This window comes from Lissotriton vulgaris, chromosome 12 (assembly GCF_964263255.1).
Source record: "Lissotriton vulgaris chromosome 12, aLisVul1.2, whole genome shotgun sequence".
NCBI lineage: Eukaryota > Metazoa > Chordata > Amphibia > Caudata > Salamandridae > Lissotriton > Lissotriton vulgaris.
The window spans coordinates 163,485,472-163,507,403 of NC_141700.1; the positions used below are offsets into that span (position 1 = coordinate 163,485,472).

Genomic DNA, 21,932 nt, shown 5'->3' on the forward strand with positions numbered 1-21,932 from the left:
ACACAGCAATTACCCTTCGTCCAGCTAACCTCCTCAATGTTGGCTTTCACATTGGAGCACTTGACGGATGCATGTCCTAAATTTTGGATATTGAAAAAGGAATGCCACAAGCCTACATCTGAGACATCATGAATAGTGCTTGACTTTATCAGTGTCTCGAACACCGAGTTAGAAAACATCCTACTGTTTCCATGGCTCGATCATTTTGAACAGTATGTAACCTTACCTTCACCGCATCCTTTTTTCTACTGATATTGAATGATGCTCACAAAATTGAACTGCTTTGGCCCTTCTACTTGCTCCCTCCTCTCCCTCGGTTTATGTGAAATTTGCTGTCTAAGCACTCATGATGTTGGGCTCGTTGACATTGCTCCATCCAACAAATATAGTAATTTTCACTTGAAAAAGCCCAAGCCATTATCAAAAGACAATACAGTGGCCTCCATAATAACAAATGGTATACCCAGGAAGGTTGGAAAAAAAAATAACACAGCCTCACTAGTGCATCACAAAGCAGTGGTCCTAAATTGGAACTGGCACCCTGTTGATCGGGTCTATAGACCTTGCAGATTACATTTATGCATTAAACACCCTTTGTAGGTTTTATATATTTGACTCAATCCATAAATCAGCAAACGAGTAATAATGCATCCAACCTGTTTATTCTTTTTGCTTTGATCCATGTTGTTGTTCAACAGGTGGATCCAGGTCAGAATGTTACCTGTTATAGCATCCATTGAAAGACTCGGTTTTAAGACTTTAAGACGAGTCGGATCTCCTACCTCCCCCCACGTAAAATATGCATTTTCACCTGAACATCCAAAACCCAGAGTTTATATTTACAGGAATCTAGTTTTAAGTTGTATAATGTGGCATCCTAAGTCACTTTGATGGCCATTATGGATCATGTGGCCTGATCTATACTATGGGTGGGAAAAAATTAACAGATTCTCGGAATATTGATTTGAAAATGCAGATTGAGTCAACTAACCAGTATATTTCAGTGTGAAGTATTTGTTATGTTTATAAAAAATGGTGCCTAAAGAAAATAATACATGATGCAGGCAATGTTGTGTACTCCCAGCTCCTGACCGCTCACTTAGGGTATTACAAGTACAATACTGATGTTGAGCAATCCTAAGTCCTTAGAGCCAAGCAAGATGTATCAGCATATCTGTGTACATCTGGTGTGTGTAGTGTATGGGAAGAGGTCGAAAAAAGGATTACAACTATGGGCAGATCAACGAAGCTTGGGAACACAGCAGCCAACTTGAAGTAGAGCCAATTGGTTACTGTAGGACAACTGAAAAAAATTAAAAAGGCTAATAGTACTGAGGGGTACCCTTTTGATACCTTTATATGTTAATTATAGTAATGATATTGTACCAATCAGCATTATAAAAAAAATTACAAACCTTTAGAAAGTGTTATTTTAGGGTTGTGTCAAATTCAGCTTGTTCTGAAATAAATACTTCTAATATCTGGATGGTGAATATTCTAAGTTTCTGAAAGATCCAGCGCTCCCCTTAGTCTTAGTCTATTTGGCCAGTACATTTCCTTGTGGAAAGCCCCCAGTTTGAGGAATCCTTGCTCTGAAGCACGCATGTGTGAAGCAAGGTGGATCAGACTTTCGAGACCGGCTATAGTGGCAATGTTATGGACCATAGAAGTTAATTCATTGAGGCAAGTTTCACCCTTAGAAAGTAAACTCTTCTTGAAAGTGCCTATTGGCTGCATCTGTTTTTAAGTTATCCCCTCACTTAAATTTTGGGGGAAGTGGGTGGGTTTAGCACACTTTTTTGACACTTTCTTAGCACTTTAAGAAAACTAGACTTGAGTTGCCCCCAAGAGACCGCTTGAATGAATTGTGTATCTGTGCCAACGATGGCTCGCCTGTCAAATAACATAAGGGTTAGACGGTGTTAAGCTATATATTTTTTAGCTTTAATTATTCTTATAATAATACATGCTTTTGCTTTGCCACGGTCTGCAGAGAAAGCCCTTTTCGGACCTTAGGTGGCTAGCATAGAAAATCTTGACAGAGCTAGTGCTGTGAGGTCGCAATAAATGTATTGGGGGGGTTAGACACCTTCCTTAAGGACAATTGGGAAAACATTATTTTTTCTTGATGTGGCACACTCAAAAACAATCTCTACAGGTCTTTTGCCGTAACGACAAGCAGTTTTACACACACAGCGGCACCAGACTTCAGAGGACACTTTCTGTTAAAAGAAGGATGCACCTCTGTTTACGCCTGTTCAGTTCTTAACCTCCCATCAGATTTGCCAAATTATCTGCCAAATGTAATGAAAAGTCGTCTTTGTCGCTATCAAAAGTCACATGTGGCCCAAACCAAGATTGAGGTCAGAAGTATTACCCAGAACAAGGTCTTGTGCCAGCCATCTCCCCATCACAGAAGTTGTTAATGATGCTATATACATTTGTGACTTTGCGCCTATGGGAATATATGGCTGTATTGACTTACGTACATAACAACAACATCATGGTAGAATAGGCCTCGTTTTGTAGGGTCCTCCAGTCTATAATGACAACCATGCTGAAACGTTAGGAACACCCTTTTGGGTAAGTGTGGTAGGAAAAATGTAGGTGTTTGCGCAGTAGTACTGACCCATTGACGTAGCAGAAACGTAGTCTCTTCACATGACAATGAATCCATCTGGTGGTTTGAATTCCACTTTTTGCAATAAAGCTATGTTGCACATCCTCAATATTTTCTAGTCCCTTCATGTGGATCAGAAGTTACTCTGGAACTATTTTCCGGAATGCACCATTGCTTGCTGCAGAGGTACCTACCTGTTGCAAAGCTATCTACTTGCCACAGAGCTTACACCACCAGGATAGGGCAGAATCAAGAGAAAAAGGCACACAGCCATTTACTTTTTAAGGCAAAGGAACAAAGTGTACTACATTGTACCTTTCTTTGCCCCAGCCCAACAAACGTTTCAAGGTGTTGGCATAGCTCACTAAATCCCGATGTCCCCAAGTACCTAGGACACACTTGGCTTGAAAGTGCTGCAATTGGCAACTCTCGCGTGGATATACAATGTGGGAGGTTACATGGATGGTCATAAGAATAACCTCTGTGGCTCAGCTTCGAGCTGTTTTAATACTCGGATAGCAGGGTATTGTCAACAATAGGTTACTTTTTAAGTTAACACTAAGTCAGAACACTCACTGAACAAAAGTGTTGCTTTGCTGCTTTCATTTTCTTAATAATGTAATGTGCTGAGTGCAACAGCACTTTATTCCTATCACTCATCTCAATGGTACTCATTATATCAATTACATAAAGATGCAAGTCTTAGTTTGGCCTTCCACAATTTGAACCTGCTACCTGCAGGATACAAACCCTCCTGCGGCTTACACAACTAGATTACCAGCCGTACAAACTCACGACTTTTTGTGGAAAGCATGTGCCCCCTAATTTATATAGTATTAAGTGTTGTGATGGGCCTGACAGCAGTCATTACATGTAGCGTTTCATGAGCAGTAATTATCCATACATGGGCCTTCTGCCAAAGGTGTTTGTATGACGTGCGTCAATCTTCGCTCTCTTAATTTCTGTATCCCATATTCTTCAGCTGTGGAAATAAATGTGATAGTGAACTGCCATTCAGTGTATCTATGTTCTAACTGTATTTGTAGATGAAATCCAAAGACAGCTATCTAATTTAGACCCAAATTTGGAATCCATTGTTGCACAGTTTGAAAAATAAGTGTAGTTCGCACTTGTTTAAGATTTCAAAAAAGACAAATATTTTTTATTTGGGTCAGGGAAAGGCTTGATTTTGTTTCTATGCTGGCATTTGCTGAAATGAGTTTTAACACAAGTATTCTTTTTCTTATGTTGCTCACTTGTGCTGTACTGGACCTGCAATAGTGTCAATTCTCTAGGTATATCAACAGCTGTGGAAATTAAACCATCCTATTCCCCGCTTGTCACGTCAGTAAAGATACAGTTGTTCACATGTTCTAAAAGAGACACTTTTGCTGCTGCTGCTGAAGAGTACTGCATTTAATTCCAAAATCTCACCACCTTATTCAATAGACCACCCAAAAGTCCCACGGTGACATGCCAGAGGCACAAAAGAGCCTTTTGATCCATCCATTTTTTGTTGAATGCCCCGTGATGCACATATTACATGTAATCACTATATTATCTTTTTTGTTCCACAATGAAATATGTATGACCTTGTTCCCAACCGCAAACTCCTTTTTTATGTTGTATTCTTCTAAGATACTCAAGAATTCCACATTCTAGTCTTTCACAGGAAAGCACAACAGAAGCCTCATTTGTTCTCTGCTGAGCCAATGGATTGAGAAAGTTGAGGCTGATGCAGAATCCTTGGACTCGAGAAGGATTTATTTACAGGACCTTTCCTTGATATTGCTAGTCACCACATCTTGAGTTATTGTCAGTCCACAATAATTTATGTGCATTTGTATTTATTGGAAGAAGGAAAACAAATTCTTGGCACTAAACAGCTAAATATTCACTGATGCTTCCAGCAGAACTCAGTCCTTCACCCTGGAGGTGATCAGTCTAGACAAATCCCTAATTAGCTACTTTGGTTGTACCATCAGTGCTGGCTTTTCAGTGGCCACAAAACACCTTTGACCACCCCAGTCACCGTTGTTCACATCCTACACAATTATTCTTTGTTGGTTTTCTCTTGACTGGGCCTGTCCAGCAAATTTTCCCTATTCAAAAAACCTGCATTCATCACCGACCCAGCAAAAGTGACCCTCCTCAAGCAGCCGTGTGCAAAGAAACTGTTGTTGTACAAAATGAGTGTAGGGGGCTCGATAGCTACACATGAAGGGGTAGCTTTACTTTTAACGTGGGAGGCAATCGTGAACCACCTTTCATACCATTTCTCTTTGCCTTTTGTCAACTGTTGGCTGGACAGGTTGTCCTAAATCTGTTTGGAGGAAGGAGTGGTGAAAGTGTCCACAAGAAACCTATTGCCGTTGTGCCACCAGTATTTAACAGGGGTGTTGGGGAACACGCAAACAGGGAAAACTTTGTATGTTGCTTACACTCTTTTGCGAACTACTTAGCACAGATGCACAGACTTAACATGTCTTGCATACCTTGATCATCTGCTAAACTGCGACAACGATGTCCTATAGTCAGCGGATTCTGAAACCCTTTATGCAAACTATAAGTCTGATGTGGACTCTTATTTGAGACGTTAATTGTTTACTCTTAATTTTCTCGTGCTGCACATTGGTTTCCTAGGAGTTGCTGCTCTCCTAATACATATTCTGCCTTTGATTACACAGAAGAACTGCCTTGCAATATTGTCTTTACATTTATGAAATATTGCCTTTTCCTTGTGCACCAGTCTTTAGTTAAAAATACACTTGGAAGTATGTTTACATTGAAGAGGCGTGCCCTCTACCATACTGCATCATTTATTTTCTCTTGTAGGCAGATGTACCAGAATATCAACATCTGGTCGTATATGTTTCTAGCAATATGAAGACACTCTTAATCTGTAGATGGTCATGTGAACTGTCTCCATGCATGTTGTTGGGTGTGTGGAAGCTGGCCATTCATTTTGCTGGGTGTCTGAAGACTAGCCAGCTTTTCTTGATTCTGTAGACGGGGAGGCTGGTAGTACCTGGTGGCTGCTTTGAAGAGCCAAGTCCTATCTGTGTCTGTTGCTGGAGATGTGGTTTGTCTTACGTGTTTCTTCGCACAAGGAGGCTGGCTATGCATGTTTTTGCTGAGCATAGTGAGACGGGCATTACCTGTTGCTGGGCATATGGAGACTGCTGTTACCTGTTGTTGGACATGTGGAGGTTAGTGTTTCAGGTGGATGAGTTTATGGATGGTTTCCTCTACATACATGCATTCTACACATGTGGAGACTGGCAATACATGTTGCTGGCTATGTGGCAGTTGTTCTGTCATTACCTGTTCTTGGGGGTAGCAAAGCTGTTGTACATTGTTTTGTGCATATCGAGTGTGGATAAATCGATAAAAGTTCTCTTCAAATGTTATCAATTTTGACCAGTTTGATTTGCTGAAGTGCTTTAAAATGTTAAATGTTCATTTGGAAAGAACAAACCCTGTCTAAATCAAATCATTTTTTTCCTTTGGAAAGAACAAACCCTGTCTTATTCCAACCATTTTTTATCCGCATCACTGGGCTAATGTTAGAATGCACCATGTGACACCTAGATTCCCTCAAATTCGGGTTTGGAGAACCCCAACCCCTCTATAAAGTGGTATTCTTTATTTCTTTTGACCAAAGTTACTTGCCCGGGGTGTTTAGAAATGAATTCAGTTGTACCATGTATCTCCAAATATTAGTTGAGAAGGAGATCCCCTAGTAGCTATGTTATTCAATTCTTTTTTTTTCTCATTTTTAACCAATTTTACTAAATTGGGGTCCTTTAAACTCACCTTTTGTCTGAAATAAGTGGTATTTCATCACTTCCATGTTTTCCCAATGTTACTGGCCCAAAGCACTCCCATAACTCTTGTAGATTGATATGCAGCCAACATTTAAGGACAGTCTAAGAACAACAAAATATTTGATAGGAGGCCCACTGTCAATAAAACTCCGAGCTTGTTTGGGTCGGCAGTGACCAATGTTGAGTGTGTGCCTCAAACAAACAAAATAGGAGTCACTGCTGCCTTCTTAGTGGACTAACCCGAGCTGCTTCAAGTTTACTGTCAGACCCCTGTTTGTTTAGTGGCATAAATGTGCAGTCAGTCATTCAAAATGTAAACTCCTGTAGTAGCCTTCCTGCTAAGACCAGTTCTCTGACACCAGATCACAGTATACTTGAGAGAAGATTAAGACACTGCAGGAGCAAAGGCAAGTCAGCTGAGCCTCTGCATTTTGGGTTTCTGGCCTTAGGATTTATGTTTATATAAAAACTATCCTTGTCCCTCCTTAGTCATCCTTGTCTGAAACTTGAGCCCATAAGACAAGTTAGGTCCAGTTAGCCATCACTATTACCTCACCAGGAGTTTACTAGTCAACCATAGTCTCTCGCTTTCTACGTACCAAGACACCCAGGGAGATTGATCTTTTTGGAAGTTTACCCAATGGGTGTTTGCTCTTCTTTCCCAGGAGCTCTATCAAGTTATTCCACCACCTGACAGTGTCTGTGTTGGACCTAGTTCTTTTTGCAGGCGTATCCACAAACATTTTGCCTTCCTCCTGTGTTTTTTATGACCTGTTTTTGTTGGCTTTAGGACTCTGGGTGCTTTACCACTGCTGATCAGTGCTAAAGTGCATATGCTCGCTGGTGTAAATTGTGTTGTGGATTGGCTATTTTATTTCCTGTTAAGTCCCTCGTAAAGTGCACTGTGTGCGCTCAGGGCCTGTAAATCACATGCTACTAGTGGGCCTGGAGCACTGATTGTGCCAATCACATGAGTAGCCCTGAACCCATTTCTCAGCCCTGCTACTGCAGTATTTGGGTTGGCAGTTTTGAACTTCCATGTCAATCTGGCAAGTGCACCCACTTCCATGCCCTAGCCTTCCCTTTTTTTCTAATATAAGGCACCCCTAAGGTAGGCCCTAGGTAGTCTCAGAGGCAGGGTGAAGGGTATGTAAAAGGTAGAACATGTACTGGTGTGTTTTACATATCTTGATATTGCTAATTTTGTTCTTCACTATTGCAAGGACCATCTCTCCCATAGATTATCATTGGAGTTGCCTTGTAACACCCTACAAGTGTAACTTTCAATTTGGAAGCAATAAAGATCCTGAGTTTAGGTCCCTAAACTCGGGATTTAAAAACACATCTTTCTGTGAAGGTGGCTTCTAAATTGTGTGTTTGAAAATGCCACTTTTTGAAAGTGGCCATTTTCTTGCTTTACCATCCTGTGCCTTTGCATGTCTGTGGAATCGATGTCTGGTTTAGACTGACATTTGAGCAGTTTGTGCATTCACTCTAGACAGTTGCACAAAGGGAAATCAGGTGTGCCCTGCATATCCTGATGCCCATCACCAGGCTTCCCTGACCTACAGTGGTGAGAGGAGTGTCACAGACACCCAAATAGGGCTGTGCCTGTCCACACACAAAGCTGTTTCCCCCCCCCCCCCCCCCCCCCCCCACGAAGTGTGCCTGGAGCCGGGTCAGAGTAAAGCAGAATCTGTGCACTACAAAGACTATCCTTTGAAGTATGCCCAATTCAAAGGCAGAAATAGGTATTGGACCTGTAACCCCACATTTTTAGAACACTTCTAGAGAGTAGATTCTGCCAAGAAGAAAAGCTGGTGAAGCTGTTGGAGGGGAACTGCCACTCTGTTTGATACTGTCTTTGGCTGGCCTGCTGCTTGCTGCTTCTGTCTTGGACAGTGGAAAGACTGAACTTTACTTTCTTATCCTGCTTGACATGGTTTTCCATTGGATTGTCTGTGCTTGCCTCCTGTAGGAAGTCTCCGGGCCATCAAATACTTCATCTGCAGTTCCCCATAACCTCTAGGTTGGGAGTACTAACCTGCCAAAAGGTGCCAATCCCAGTTCTTGCCGTTGGAGGTGTTTTTGCTGCTTCAAGAACTAAAAATCCACGCATTGCGCTTCAGCGCCTGTTTTCCCGCTGCAGCAACACTGTGCGGTTGAAAAACAAACGCATTGCCACAGTGCAGATGAAGAATCGGTGCAAAGCATGTCATGTGGCTGAAAGCCTGAGTTCCGAGCACTGTCTCTCTGATGTCCGAGACCCCCACTCTGACTCCAATGCAGTCCCTGCTGTGCAGCTGGGAGGATCGCCGCCACTGTATCGACCCATCGTGCCTGGATTTTCCACGCATTGAACCTGTGCGCCAAGTCTCCAGCGACATTCCCCACAGTAAGGGAAATTAATGCATTGCTTCCCCTGGCAGTAAGGAATCAACGCAACACTTCTCCTGCCGTGCAGCAGAACTGACACCTCTGTTCCCCTGGGACTTAGGAATTGATGCCTCGCTTCTGTTTTTTGACACTGCCCCCCTTTCTGCGACTGTTTTTCGTCTCAGATTTCGCCACATTGAAGTTACTCTGTGCCAAAAGTGATATCTCTACTTAAGTATGTTGGATTTTTGTTGTTTTGGTCTTGTTTGGTATAGGTAAAGATTATTTTTTTTCGGAATTGGTGTGGATTCCATTTGTAATATTTGCACTGTGTTACTTTGTGTTTTATGTACAAATGCTTTACACATTGCCTCTGAGCTAAGCCTGACTGCTCATGTAAAACTACCAAGGTAGTGAGCAGGGGTTATCTTGGGTATGCAACTCTCTTGCCCCGACTAGAATATGGGTACCTACATGGACAGGATGAAAACCACTCCCAACTAGAGACCTCCAGTTCTAACATTCTGTCCGCACTAAACTCTGAGAAAGTCCCTGTGACCCTGCACTGAGAAGCAAGTTGCAAGTACTGCTATGATGCCGAATGTGGAACCCACTGTTTATGAAGAATCATCCACTGGTAATAATACGAGTAGAAACTAGACCCAGATGAAATCTAACTAAAATTGCTTGTTTTACGTTACACTGATCTTGTGAACTTTTTCCCATTTTGCGGTTGCACTATTTGCAACAGAAAGTGTCTTGAAGAGGCAGTAACACTGACATCTCCTGCGGCCAAGAGATGTTTTTTGTTCACACTACTTTTCTGTCTGTGTCTTGCTCAGTATTGTTAAGTAAATCATGCCCTCCTGTTTTTCACGGCAGATACTTGCCAAGTACATTTTGAGTAGTATGTCTATTTTTTCGTAGCTTTTGTGTGTGTGGGTGTGTGTACGTGTGTACGTTTACGTGTGTGTGTACGTGTACACACACACACACACACACACACACACATTATTGCTCGAGCTGTGTTCCCAGGCTGACTATACAATTTTATAATTTGTTATGGGATATCACCCCAACGTTGCCATGCATGCCTGGATTCAAGAAGGTAAAGTTAATTTAATTGCATACAGTGCATTTGTGCTTTATCATTCAAAGTCGCTGCATAGCAACCTATTACCTAACTGAGCAAAGGCTGCCTGCCTGTTCTGCAGTGCGGTGTTCGAGAAAACATTCTCGCATAATATAACAATTATCTAATTAAGCTTAAACACCCTCCAGGGAGTTGGATCAGGAGAATTTATTCCCTCGAGTACAAGTCCCAAAATGGAAATGTTTGTCCTTTAGGAACATTGAATTCTGGTGGGTATATAGCTTCTCTGCTAACACCTCCTCATATTTTGAGATTTGTTATTCTATTAGTTCTTATAAGGAGGAAGGAAGTGGGTCGTTGTTGAATTGAGATGGCACGAGCTCGTTGGAGAGGAAATGATCATTAGAAAGTGATATTCACTGTCCTGCACAGAAGTAAACATGTTGTGTATATGCAACCCCCCCCCCTTCCTTGCCGTGCAGTGACTGTCCTTTGTGGCTTCTGCTGCTCTGTCATCTGTCCTCCTGTGATAGGCAATTGTTTCGTTTGACGCGTCTACTAGTAATGGGACTCCACATGGGATATGGTCTCCGAAAGAAAGAAATCCCTGAGCTTTCACGTTCATCACTGAGCTTAATAAATAACCGTATATTGCACAACAACTGTGAAGTGTTCTTGAAATGAGGTTCCGTAGAACTTTTTATGGGTGGAATTGTGTAATAAAAAGGGAGTTGAGTCACAGCAAAGTTCTATGTGATTGGTCAGTTCGTTGTTTTTGCTTGAATCAAGCAAGAAAAAGGCCTTTGAGAATAGTTCAGTTTAATTGAGGGATTGTGACTTCTCACCAGCTTCGCTTGCCCAATCTCTTGGCACCGCTTTGTGCTGGCGTGACATACCACCCATTTTTATGGACTGAGTTGCTGAGCACATGCCTTCTTCTTAAAGCAATATGATTTCATGCTTTCATAAAATGCATGCCTATTTGCATTCAGGGCGTTTATCATTTTAATCAACCTTTAGCTACAAATAGAAAAATATTGGTGACGTGTTGTTGCTCTGGTCCAACTTTTGTCAAACAGTTATAGTTTTATCGTCAAGTGCATTTTGAACTCCTTTAAGAAGTAGACTAGCATCTAAGTACTTCCATAAGGTCAGTCTATGGCGACAGGAAATCAGAGTATGATAAAGTCTGTGAAACTTAACAAGTTTTTGTCATGTGATTGGTTGTAGGTTGCAAAGTTCCACACAGAGGTATTCAAGGTAGCATTAAAGCTTCCTGAGAGGGACTTGTTTTTTCATGTTGTTTGTGAAATTTTAGTGTTGATGTAGCTGCAGGCTCTTGCCACTAATAAAGAATTGTCTAAAAACAAAACTATTTTTTGGTCTCAAAAAGCACACCTAGCCATGGTAGCCCCTTGCACTTAAGGAAACAACGTTGTCTCGGGATGTGTTCCTTGTGAATGAACAGAGTGCCTTCACTCACAGTGAAGTTGTCAGTTGGCTGAAGTAGGCTGACCCATTGCCCAGTGCTGTAGTGGGCGAAAGAAAAATGTGAATCAAGAAAGCTGCAGACCAATGGATGAAGAGAGCTGGATTAAAACCCTTATAATAGGCCTTCGCTTCCATAAGAAAATCACTTTTTGAGTTGCTAATAACTTTGGCATTGTTTGACAAAACTTTCCAGAAAAATAGCTCATATACCTCAGCTCCTTTTTGGAAAGTATAGGGGTGATCCACCAAGCGGGCCAGAGAAAAAGGGAGGTCCCAAAAATCCCCATGCATTTTCCATTGACATTTTTTAAAAGGGCTTTAGCAAAAACGACTGAATGGAGCACTAGTTATAGTTACTTTACTGCACGAGTTCAAGTTACTTGAGGTAATTATAACTGGTGAATTTCAATGTTTTTTTTTTAATTTAACATGGTAGATTTTAACTGACAATTTCACCTAACTGTAACATCACTCTAATCTGTTTGTTTTCAGTGCATTTCTAAGTCTTTTTTTACTGTAAAGTGATATATAAATACAATTCCTAACTTTAGCGGTACTTTAACCTTTGTTTTTTTGTAAGATACATATATTTATATATTGTGATAAAATCACAATGGCTGGGCTAGTGTTGGATCTAAAAATTCAAGAGGTTTATAAACTGCAGTGTCGTTCACATTGAGCCAAAATAGCCACCAAAACAAAATTACAAGCTCTTGCATGCTAATTAGATTCCAAACTCATTATCTGATTTCGGTTTGATAAATGTTTAATTTATTAGTATAGCATTATTTATATTTTCAAGAAACATCATAAAACCACTAGACCGATTTGCAGCAAATTAAAAAATGCTTTGTCTTCATGGTAAATTAATTTTTGATATGTACAGCGGTTTTCGGCATCTTTTTACATTATTTTCCTATAAGAATTTGAATGAGAAATTAATGCTTTTGTCCCTATTGACTAATCAGTGCGAAGTAGTTTACTTTGTTGGGAAAGATTTGTGTTTATGAATTAGTTTGATATATTTTTGTACTAACACCATTGCTTTTAAAAGTTATATTAGAAGGGAATGTAATGTAATGGTAATTGTATATCTTTTGTAATTGGTATGAATGGCATAAAACCCATGAGATAACTATTTTATCCAATGGAATCCAAGGAATTTCGTGCCTTAGTCTATTTGCATTCTAAGCCTCTCGTCAGTTTTTAAGTAGGATCTTGCTTTTGAAGATGCCCATCTTAACTTTTCGCAGGAAATATTAAAGATCATGAACATTGTATGAGCATCCAGTATCCCATTGAAAAGCCTTTCTCTTTTACATAGATGATGTTTTTGCCAGACAACATTAAACATCATCTGCTTAGGAATAACCAAACTGAACGTGTTTCCTGTTCCTTCTACTACAGTAACAATGTGACACATTAGTAAAAAAAAAGTAACTAAACATACAGAGTAATACATTCATCACAAGGCTCTAGCAGTATCTGCATATCAAATTGTCTTAAATTTCATCTCATGGTTTATTAATACAGTGCAAATAGAATAAGGAGCAAATCACTGCTTACACCCGCACAGATTCAAGGATGCAATCACTTTGTAGGGGAAAACAATTGGATCTGCGCAGACAAAGGCTGTCAATCAGATTTGTATTTGACTGCAGTTATTTAAACCTTGTGCTCAGATTCTGATGAAGACCTTTGTTTATTACTTGTACAAATGGAAAATAACCAGGCATAGCATAAATGATATGTCCATTTACAAATATGAACAAATAATGTATTACCTTTGTTCTAGAGGATTCGAGACATCCTGATCCATTTGTGGTTTCACCTTTGGTGACGCACTAATGTCATATTAGTCAGGTTCTTATGGCAAGAGAACTTGCCTGTGGGTATGGCTAATGCCTTCTACTTTGGCTGGACCCATAAACTCTGTAAGCTTGGTGAAAGGCTTTATCCTACATTGCTTAGGGGCTGGCTACAGCAGCTATTTGCTATGCATAGTGCCTGCTAAAAAGCCATGCTAAGAAGCCCTTCTGGGCATAGAACCCAGTGTAGGACATGACCAGCCAGTGGCGGTACTGAGTGCAGGACCTGGTAAAAGGCCACTCCTTTCCCAATTGTCTGAGGTCAAGACCTTCCCCCTCTATGTAATCAGCTGCTTGTTGACCCCCTTTTCACAGGCTTTCGCCACAGCAGGAAGAAGGGAGCTGGTACTATAGTTGCCTCGAATCAGTGGATCCAACAATGTTTTTTTAAGAAAGGCAACATTTTAGCCTGTTTCCAAACTGTAGGAAGATAGGCTTCTTGGAGGGATAGGTTAATCAATATGTTCACTTCAGGGTTAACAGTTTCAGCAACCAGGGCCAAAAGTCTGGCAGCACAAGGATCAGACGGAGAGCCTAATTTTAAGTCCTTAAGCACTCTCAGTGACTCCGGAAGATCGATGGGAGAGAAAGCCACCAAGGAGATTGTTACGCTAGGTAGCTTGTCCTGGGGCGAGGGCCTGATCGAAGCATAATTGCCTAGTGTGAAGAACGCCTGGATGGAACAATTTTTTTCAGCAAAACAATACGACAAATCCTCACACCAAGCATTGGAAGAATGAATGGGGAAAGATTCTGCACGGGGGCCGTAAAACTCCGGATGATCGGGAACATTTCTTTAGCAGTATTTCTAGCTAGATCAAGCCGATTAGTTCTGATAAGTTTGTTTACACCTTGAGTAATCGTTGAAGATTGCAGTGCTATTAAATATTACTGTCTATGTGGTCTATCTGTGCTTTCCAGAATTCCAGCTCCTCCACTTGTAAACTAATCCAACCCAAAATGTAGGAGCACAACTAGTGGATTCGTCGTAGAAGTTTAGTCAACTCCATTCTAGTTTGCTCCTCATGGCTCTGGTATTTCAGAAGGTGTGAATAACTTGCCACACATGCAGGGGTCAGAGTGAGAAGGTTAGTGGCTGAAAGTATGCTCAAGGACCAGAAAACAGATGGGGCATGAAGATGCCAATGGAAGGAGGGTGGATACAGCGCTGGAGAGCGGGTGGAAAAGGGTTAGGAAGAGGGGCACCAGAAGTTGAAGAAAGGCAGGCTGATGGGTAGAGAATACAGAGATACTCTTATGAGTGGAAAAGTAGATGTATGGAGGGGCGTGAACAGAAGAGAAAAGGACGTTGATGAAGACTGGAAATGGGAAGAGGTATGACTTCAGCAAGTGACTCGTTGGGTGACCAGGTGGTGATCGGAGTCGGAATGGGAAGGGTAGATAAGTGAATGGAGGAGTTTGATATTAAAAGGGATTGGACAAGGAACAGGTAGGCGTAGGACTAGGCAGAGGGAGAGAGAAGCTATTGGATTAGGCAAAAGAGCATAAATACAAGTTATTGGACGGGAGAGCCAACAGTAGGAAATTGTGCTGGTGGCATGATGGGAAGCTGATTACAGAATTTACCCAGTTGAGGGGCAGTAAGTCTCAATAAACATGTGAATTGGGTGTTCTGTAGAGGAGTAGTATAGAGGTCTTACCTGTGCTGGGGGGAAGAGGTACATGGAGGATAAGATATGAAAAAGACAATTAACGGGCCAATTTGAAGGCAGCGCCAAAAACGAATTTAAGACTTGGAGATGTTAAAAAAATCAATTTAAAACTCGTTGCAGGTTGCTTAAGAGTCAAACCGAGTGGGTGGTTTGGCCAAGCACAAGCTGGCCTTCCTTTTGGAATGGTGTGCACTAGCTCATGGATTTTATTACAGTCGATACTGGCAGTTAAATTTACCCAGTAGATCTGTATTTGGCCACAGACCATAAAAATATTCATTGTCTGATGGAAGAGCCAGCTGGCACACATGTGCCCTTTGAAGTTTGCTTGGCCTCCTTCTGGCACGTTCTATGATTAAAAGCTATTAGTAATACAATCAGCAGCATCACTGGAGGTTGAAAAGCAGCTTGAGTCCAGTGGTTGTCGTCTATTCATCAATCTTTATTAGAGCCGGGAAGTGGTTGGTTTTAGGGATGCTCTAATATTTCTTTGGCATTCTCACTGTTCATTTGTGATTGAGAGTGGCTTGTATAGTCCCTTTCTACAGATAGGACTCACTTTGGGTACTCACTTTTCTTGCCAGAAAGTACGGCTTTAAGTCTACTAAGGGGTCGATTCCGATCTCGGTTGGAAGGTCTTCGAATGCGATCCAGCCGGATAAAGGTAAGAGTCGGACGTGTGTTTCCCGACCAACTCGGACACCTGTACGAGCCAGCAAGTACGATGCGACTGTACACGTGTGTTCTGACTAAAGCATTTCTGGATCCAAACCCCTCTTACTGACTCGTACTGACACGATTCGCACTGCACAATGAAGACGTTTAAGACGTTTAGCGAGTACAATGTACGCGTCGGACAGCCGGATCGAGACTATGTTTCCGGCTCGCAAAACGTCCAGGAAGCTGCCTTTGGGGGGCCGTACAGGGTCCCCAATCACCCGCAGCCTTACAACATGGACACAGGGGGGACCCAAGGGTCTCCCCTACACAGGCATGTACGGTGCGAATGGCACCGACGCGTACCCACTGCAGGGGCGCCCTTTTGCGATACGTACCCATTCAGTCAATAGGAGCCAATGTACGCGTTGTATGACCGGCTCCCATTGACTTCAATGGGAGTCTGACCGAACTGATTCCGGCAGCATGCGGCCGAACCGTACTAGCTCGGTCGGACTGCAGGAGTCCGGCTCGGTCGGAAAACACTCCAGGTCTGGCTCGGTCGGAGAGCTTTCCGACCCAGAGCGGAATCGGCCCCTAAATATTCACTTGTTGTCCTCTTAGCGTGGAACAGCTAACTGGTAGTTCCATAGTTGTTTGGTTTGGACATTCCAATTCTTTTGTTTGCACATTACAATTCTAAGGATTTGAAACCAGTTTGCTGCTATAAGTACAGGATGTTACTTCTTGGATCTTAGCACTTCACATTGCTGCAGAGAGAACTTTGGACCTTTTCCAAGTATGCAATTGTGTGCGCGAGTGAGGATTCTAAAGCTCACTTGAGAGAAATATTTGATTCCGGCATTGAGCCTATTTGAAGGCTGGGGCTGTGGAAGCTCTACATACACAGAATTACCATAGTCTATACAGTGGTTTATGAGGATGTCAACTACCACTTCCTGTCACCTGCATGAGTGGTAGGAATTGAAGATGATCCTGGCAGGATCGGACTGCTGTGTCCATCTGTTCCTAGGCTGTCGTGGGTTCAAGGAGTGCTCTCAGGCTCTTGGGATGTGTTCCTAGCCGTTGGTCAAAGAACTGTAGTGGTGTGATTGGACATTGAGGGCAGAGGTTGTGTTGAAATTGAGGTTCACAATTTGCATTTTGAACCAGAATGTTTTGAAATTCGCGCTCTGCTCCTGTGTGATTCTTTTATCAAACGCCAGGCTGCAGCGAGATGTATGAACCCCACCAAGTGCGCACCACCAACTGCTAGAGCGACGATTTATTAGGAAGATTGTATTTCATTTAAACTATGTATGAAGTAACCATTTCCTTTTTAATAGAATCTGTGACCCTAAAATTGATTTCATTTTTATCATGACCCCCATATTCCTATTCAGAGTGCTCCGTATTTGGACGCAGTGTTCCGAACATTGTTCACAATTTTTAAACCCACTCTGTCTTGGCTCCCTCTATGCAGCTGCCAAGTAGCTAATTAGTCTCATTCACGCTGTCATGTCATTGACACAGTGGAAGTCATCAGTCCTTGGACGTCTGGCTTCCATTTTGGATAACTTGCCCTTTGTAATAAAATTGAAACCGGGCAGTGTCAATAGCACGCTGTATTTCAACAGCTGTATCCCCTACCCTGCATGCACGTTCCAGCGAGAAGCATTTAGCCATTTCTTCATTGGTATGCAGAACAACCTGTTTTCCAATGTAACCTTGTCTTTGCAGCAGACACTTTACTTAATGAATCCAGATTGACGCGTTCATGAATGATTGCTACGGTTGGGCTCGGCCTGCCATTTTGGTTTACGTTCTGTGGTAATATTTTTCCCTGATCTGTACAGTGCATTTTATATGTTTTTTCTACCATCACCTAATCTGCATGCTCAATTAATGGTCTTCACACCTCTTACTAGATGATTTTTGTCCTTCTGTGTTCCAGGAGTTGCTCTCCAACTTCTTTCAGTGATTTGAACATTTCTCTGCAATTAATCTACCTCCATCTGTGAGAGCCTGTAATGCTCAAGTTAGTGTGGATTTGCACTCCTCACCAAACAAGGTTTTATCTTGAAGTATTGACTTATTGTCTACCCGCACTTATTCATACAATTGCAATCGTTATTAAAAGCCCAGTTTTTGTTATACAAAATCTTTTATGGCCTGGCGTGCTCAAAAATATCCACTATAAATATCCTGTCATGGTAAGTAGATGTTGACTTGCGGAGAGTAAATCTGTACTTCAATATCTATCTATCTATATAGATATATATCTTGACAATATATTGGCACACTATAATCTGGAGTCAATATAAGTGTAGGTGCATAATATTGACCCAAGTGCTTTGACACTCAACCCCATACAGAGGCATGGCGTATACCTTGTGGTGGTCTGGCGATTTAATTATATAGGTAAAAGAGTTGTGGTGAGTCCAGAACTCGAGGTTTCAGCCTCAAAGCACATATTCAAGTGAAAGTGGCTGTACCATTGGAAAAAACTGGCTAGGGTGGAAGATAGGCTCTGTGTGATGTGTGCTGAACCAAATGAGCTGCTTAACATTATGGCAGTACAAAACGTTTCATTCCTATTTTACATCTGAGTGTAAATGCACAATATAAGCACAGAGGTATTAAGCGACCCACCTATATACAGAGCTGCTTGGTCAGGTGGTTTTAAGACATACATGCTCTTGACTTCCTGGTCTCCTGGATAATGTCCTCAGTGATGGCCTCAGGCTGAAAAGACCAACAACTTTGCAGTGCTAATAAGATATTTTCGAGATGGTACCCCTATAAATGGATGTATTCGTAATTTAAACAGGCTATGGTGCCTGAGATTGGGCAAAGCAGGGGACATTGTCAGCATGGATCAGTCTGAAATTTAGGATTTATCTCATTGTTTTTAGTCGAGTGGATTTCAACAAAGTCTGGCAGTTTTTATGTTCTAGATTTTCAGTATGCTTTCAGAAGCTGGAAGAGGTTTTGCCTGCCTCAAATGGTGAGCAGAGACCCTTTGTCTTGTTTCCTTGTTTTGATACAATATTCTCTCATGATATGTTATGTGTATTTGTAAAGCGCACGATCACTTGCGAGGGTTTTCTGGCAAAGAGCAGGTTTGTGTGCCGAGACCCGCCTAGGGTATGTTGGTTAATTGAAAAGCCAAGTCTTCAGCTTCTTGCAGAATTCAAGAAGAAAGCAAGTGGCCATGATGTGGAGTGGGAGGTTGTTCCACACTTTTGGAGCGATATAAGAGAACTCCTGTCCTCCTGATGTAGTTTTGTTTATGCGTGGGATGTGTGTGAGGGGTCCTGTGAATCAAATGTGTCTGTATGGTTGGTGGAAGTAGTTGTGACTGTTTGGGTATGTGGAGCCTTAGTTGTGTAATGCTTTGAATGTGTGGGAGGAGTCTGTGTATTGGGAGTCAGTGGAGCTGAGCTTCGTGTGGTGGTATGTGCGTTCTGTGTGGGAGGTTGAGGATGAGTCTGGATGTCAAGTTCTGAATGGTTTGTAATCTTCTAGTCAGTTGCTTGGTGTTCCCGTAGTGTATCTTGCTGGTGACTAGGGCGTGACTGACAGTTTTTTCTGGTGTTGCTTGAGAGCCATTTAAAGATTTTCCTCGGCATCTTCAGGGTGTGGGAGCAGGAGGCAGTGATGGCGTTGACTTGTAGTCATGTCCAGTTTCCTGATGATGATTCTGAGATTCCTGGAGTGGGTGCTGAGTGTGGGTCTGAGTTTGGCCGGCCATCAGATGGAGTCCCATGGCAAGGTGTTCTTGCTGAAGATCACTATTTGTCTTGTCGGTGTAGAGCTTGAGACAGTTAGTTGGCTTTTATCCAGTCAGTGGCTTTGGTCATGCAGACAGTGAATTTGTTTATTATGTTGGGGGTCTTGTTCCGCTGCAGCGCTAAGGGGGCGGGGGGCCGCGCGGCGCGCCCATGCTGGTGACGGAACCGCTCCATCACCAGCCGCGGTCGCGCTGTGCTCATGACGGAGCGGTTCCGTCACGGCCCCGCCCGCTTAATGGAACTCTCATCACAGGCGTGGGATCCGTGCCACGCAGGCGTGCCGAGCGGGCCGTGACTGAACCTCTCCGTCATCAGCACAGCGCGACCGCGGCTGGTGACGGAGCGGTTCCGTCACCAGCAGGGAAGGGGTTCATTTTGAAGTTATTTACATTATTTCAAACCGGTAAGTGTCAAATTAGATGCAATTAATTGCCTGTGTTCTTACATGACAAAACTTGCTATGATTCAGCTGTAAGTTGTGAGTAATAGTCTTGGTAGGGATGCATACTCTGCCAAACGTGCTTTTTAAATTTGAAATGTATCTGTCCACTAGTGCATCATGTGTATTGAGCAGGAATTGACTGATCCGAGTGTCCAAAATATTGGTATTCCTTATTTCTACCTACATTTGAAATCGGGGTCTGGCTCCTTCAAGACCAAAAAGGATGTTGGGTAATATTTGGCTCATAAATGGCTTCTCCTGCCGAATCACCTCCATCATTTCAACCAGTTCTGTTGCAGAACATTTTTTGAATTTTGAATGCTTGAGACGTGGACGTGGTGGACTAGGTGAACACCGTCTTAGGTTATCAGCACTCTGAGATCGTGAATCTTTTTAAGCTATTAGTAAATTCCACAGGCCTTAAAAATATTCTAAAAAGACACTTCCCATTTTTATCTTTAGAACAATATTTTTTGGATTCCTTATGCCATGTTTCCAAAAGGTGTGGATGTTGCAGCTTTAATAATTTTGTGACATGTTTTAGGTATCTGTTCTCCCATTTCAGCATTTAAATTTGGTCATTGATCCATCATTTCCTATTTTATTATAGAGTATCTTTATCTGCCCAACCATTGGTGCCTCTATAAAATTCTAATAAATATTATATGTTAATATGAATGAATGAATGAATGAATAACTTGAGATTAGGGGGGAATGCAGTCAAACGCGGTTTACTACATACCCCATCCCCGCCCCTCCTAATTCTTTCACCTCAAAAGGCAGCCCCGTACCCAGCGCAACTGCCTTTTAAAATCCAATGATCACGCATTACGAACGCGATCACGCGTTGCGGTTTCCAACATTTCTGACCTCTTTTTTTCTGTCAGTGATCTTGCCGGTTGCCAGGCAACCAGAACGATATTCCTGCAGATGCTCATGAGGGAATCATTTTAGTTCCGTTTCGTTTTTCTTTTCTCTTTTTGTACATTTTTAAGTGAATTGATGCGAGTTTAAAGAAAACACAGATACCCATGTCAAAACTCTGTAATTACATGGTTTCCACAGGCCATATAATTAAATACGTGTCTTTCGCTGAAGGAGTAACTGTGTTGTCATGTGCAGTGTTGTCAAATATTACCTCATTGTGCAGCTGCAACCCAAGATGTGTTTGGCAGGTCCATTTGAGGAGCACAAGCAAAGACCCCCATATTGCAAGGAATTCGTACAACCGTCTCAGTTAATTAAACTTTACACTGAGGATTTTTCTGCTAGTTTTGATCTGCTTTTGCAGCTTGTTTGTCTCGTGCTTCTGGAATGTGTAAATTAATGTTTTATTTTCATTGCTGAAAATTGGTGTATTCCGGTTGACCTAGAAGAGCCAATCAGATTAAAATAAAGACTAAAACCTCTGATAAGTGCAGACTTTGACGTCACATCTTAGAAAGGCGGATTCCTCTGCACTTACTTCGTACGCGGAGTAGGACTGCTTTAATGCTTAAAACAAACTTTTCAGAAACTAAACATACAAGCAACCTTTTTTTGTGTTTTAGTGGAAAGGTGTGTTGCTTGAGGACAGTGGTGTGCTTTGTTTTACCAAAAGTATGATTGTGCATGGTTGTTTCCTCCAAAGACGATATTTAGTCGGATATATTTTATTATTATAATGCTGAAAGTGTTTAAGGGAACATTTTATGCGCCTTAAAACAATGAAAAGGGCTGCAGACGAGGCACGGTCTACTGTGTTGCAAGAGGCCTATCACAAAATCCAGCCACATTTTTAAACTTTCCTGCAGATGATGCTTGTTTCACATGCATTTTAACAACCATTACAGACACTGAGCAGCGCTCTGTATTTATTCTTTGTTACTTTTTCTTTCAAAACCAGTTCCCTGGTGATAAACATCCAAAGATAGCCCTGTAAGGTCTAGGTTCATGTAATAAGGACAACACAGACCATAGTATTTAGTCCTGGTAACTGGCTTAGTGCCCGTGCGCCCAGCCCCTTTATTTGCAGGGTCACCTGACCGGTGATGCTTTTGACGGATTGGTGTGGGGTGAGCGTGGAAGCCAGCCCTTGGGGAGTGACTGGTT

At 42.0% G+C, this 21,932-nt stretch overlaps 1 protein-coding gene across 1 annotated transcript in view; it reads left to right on the forward strand.

Annotated features, from left to right (window-relative positions):
- Positions 1-21,932, forward strand: part of GNAO1 (G protein subunit alpha o1) — a 687,967-nt gene that overhangs the window by 584,852 nt on the left and 81,183 nt on the right. The window lies entirely within an intron of this gene.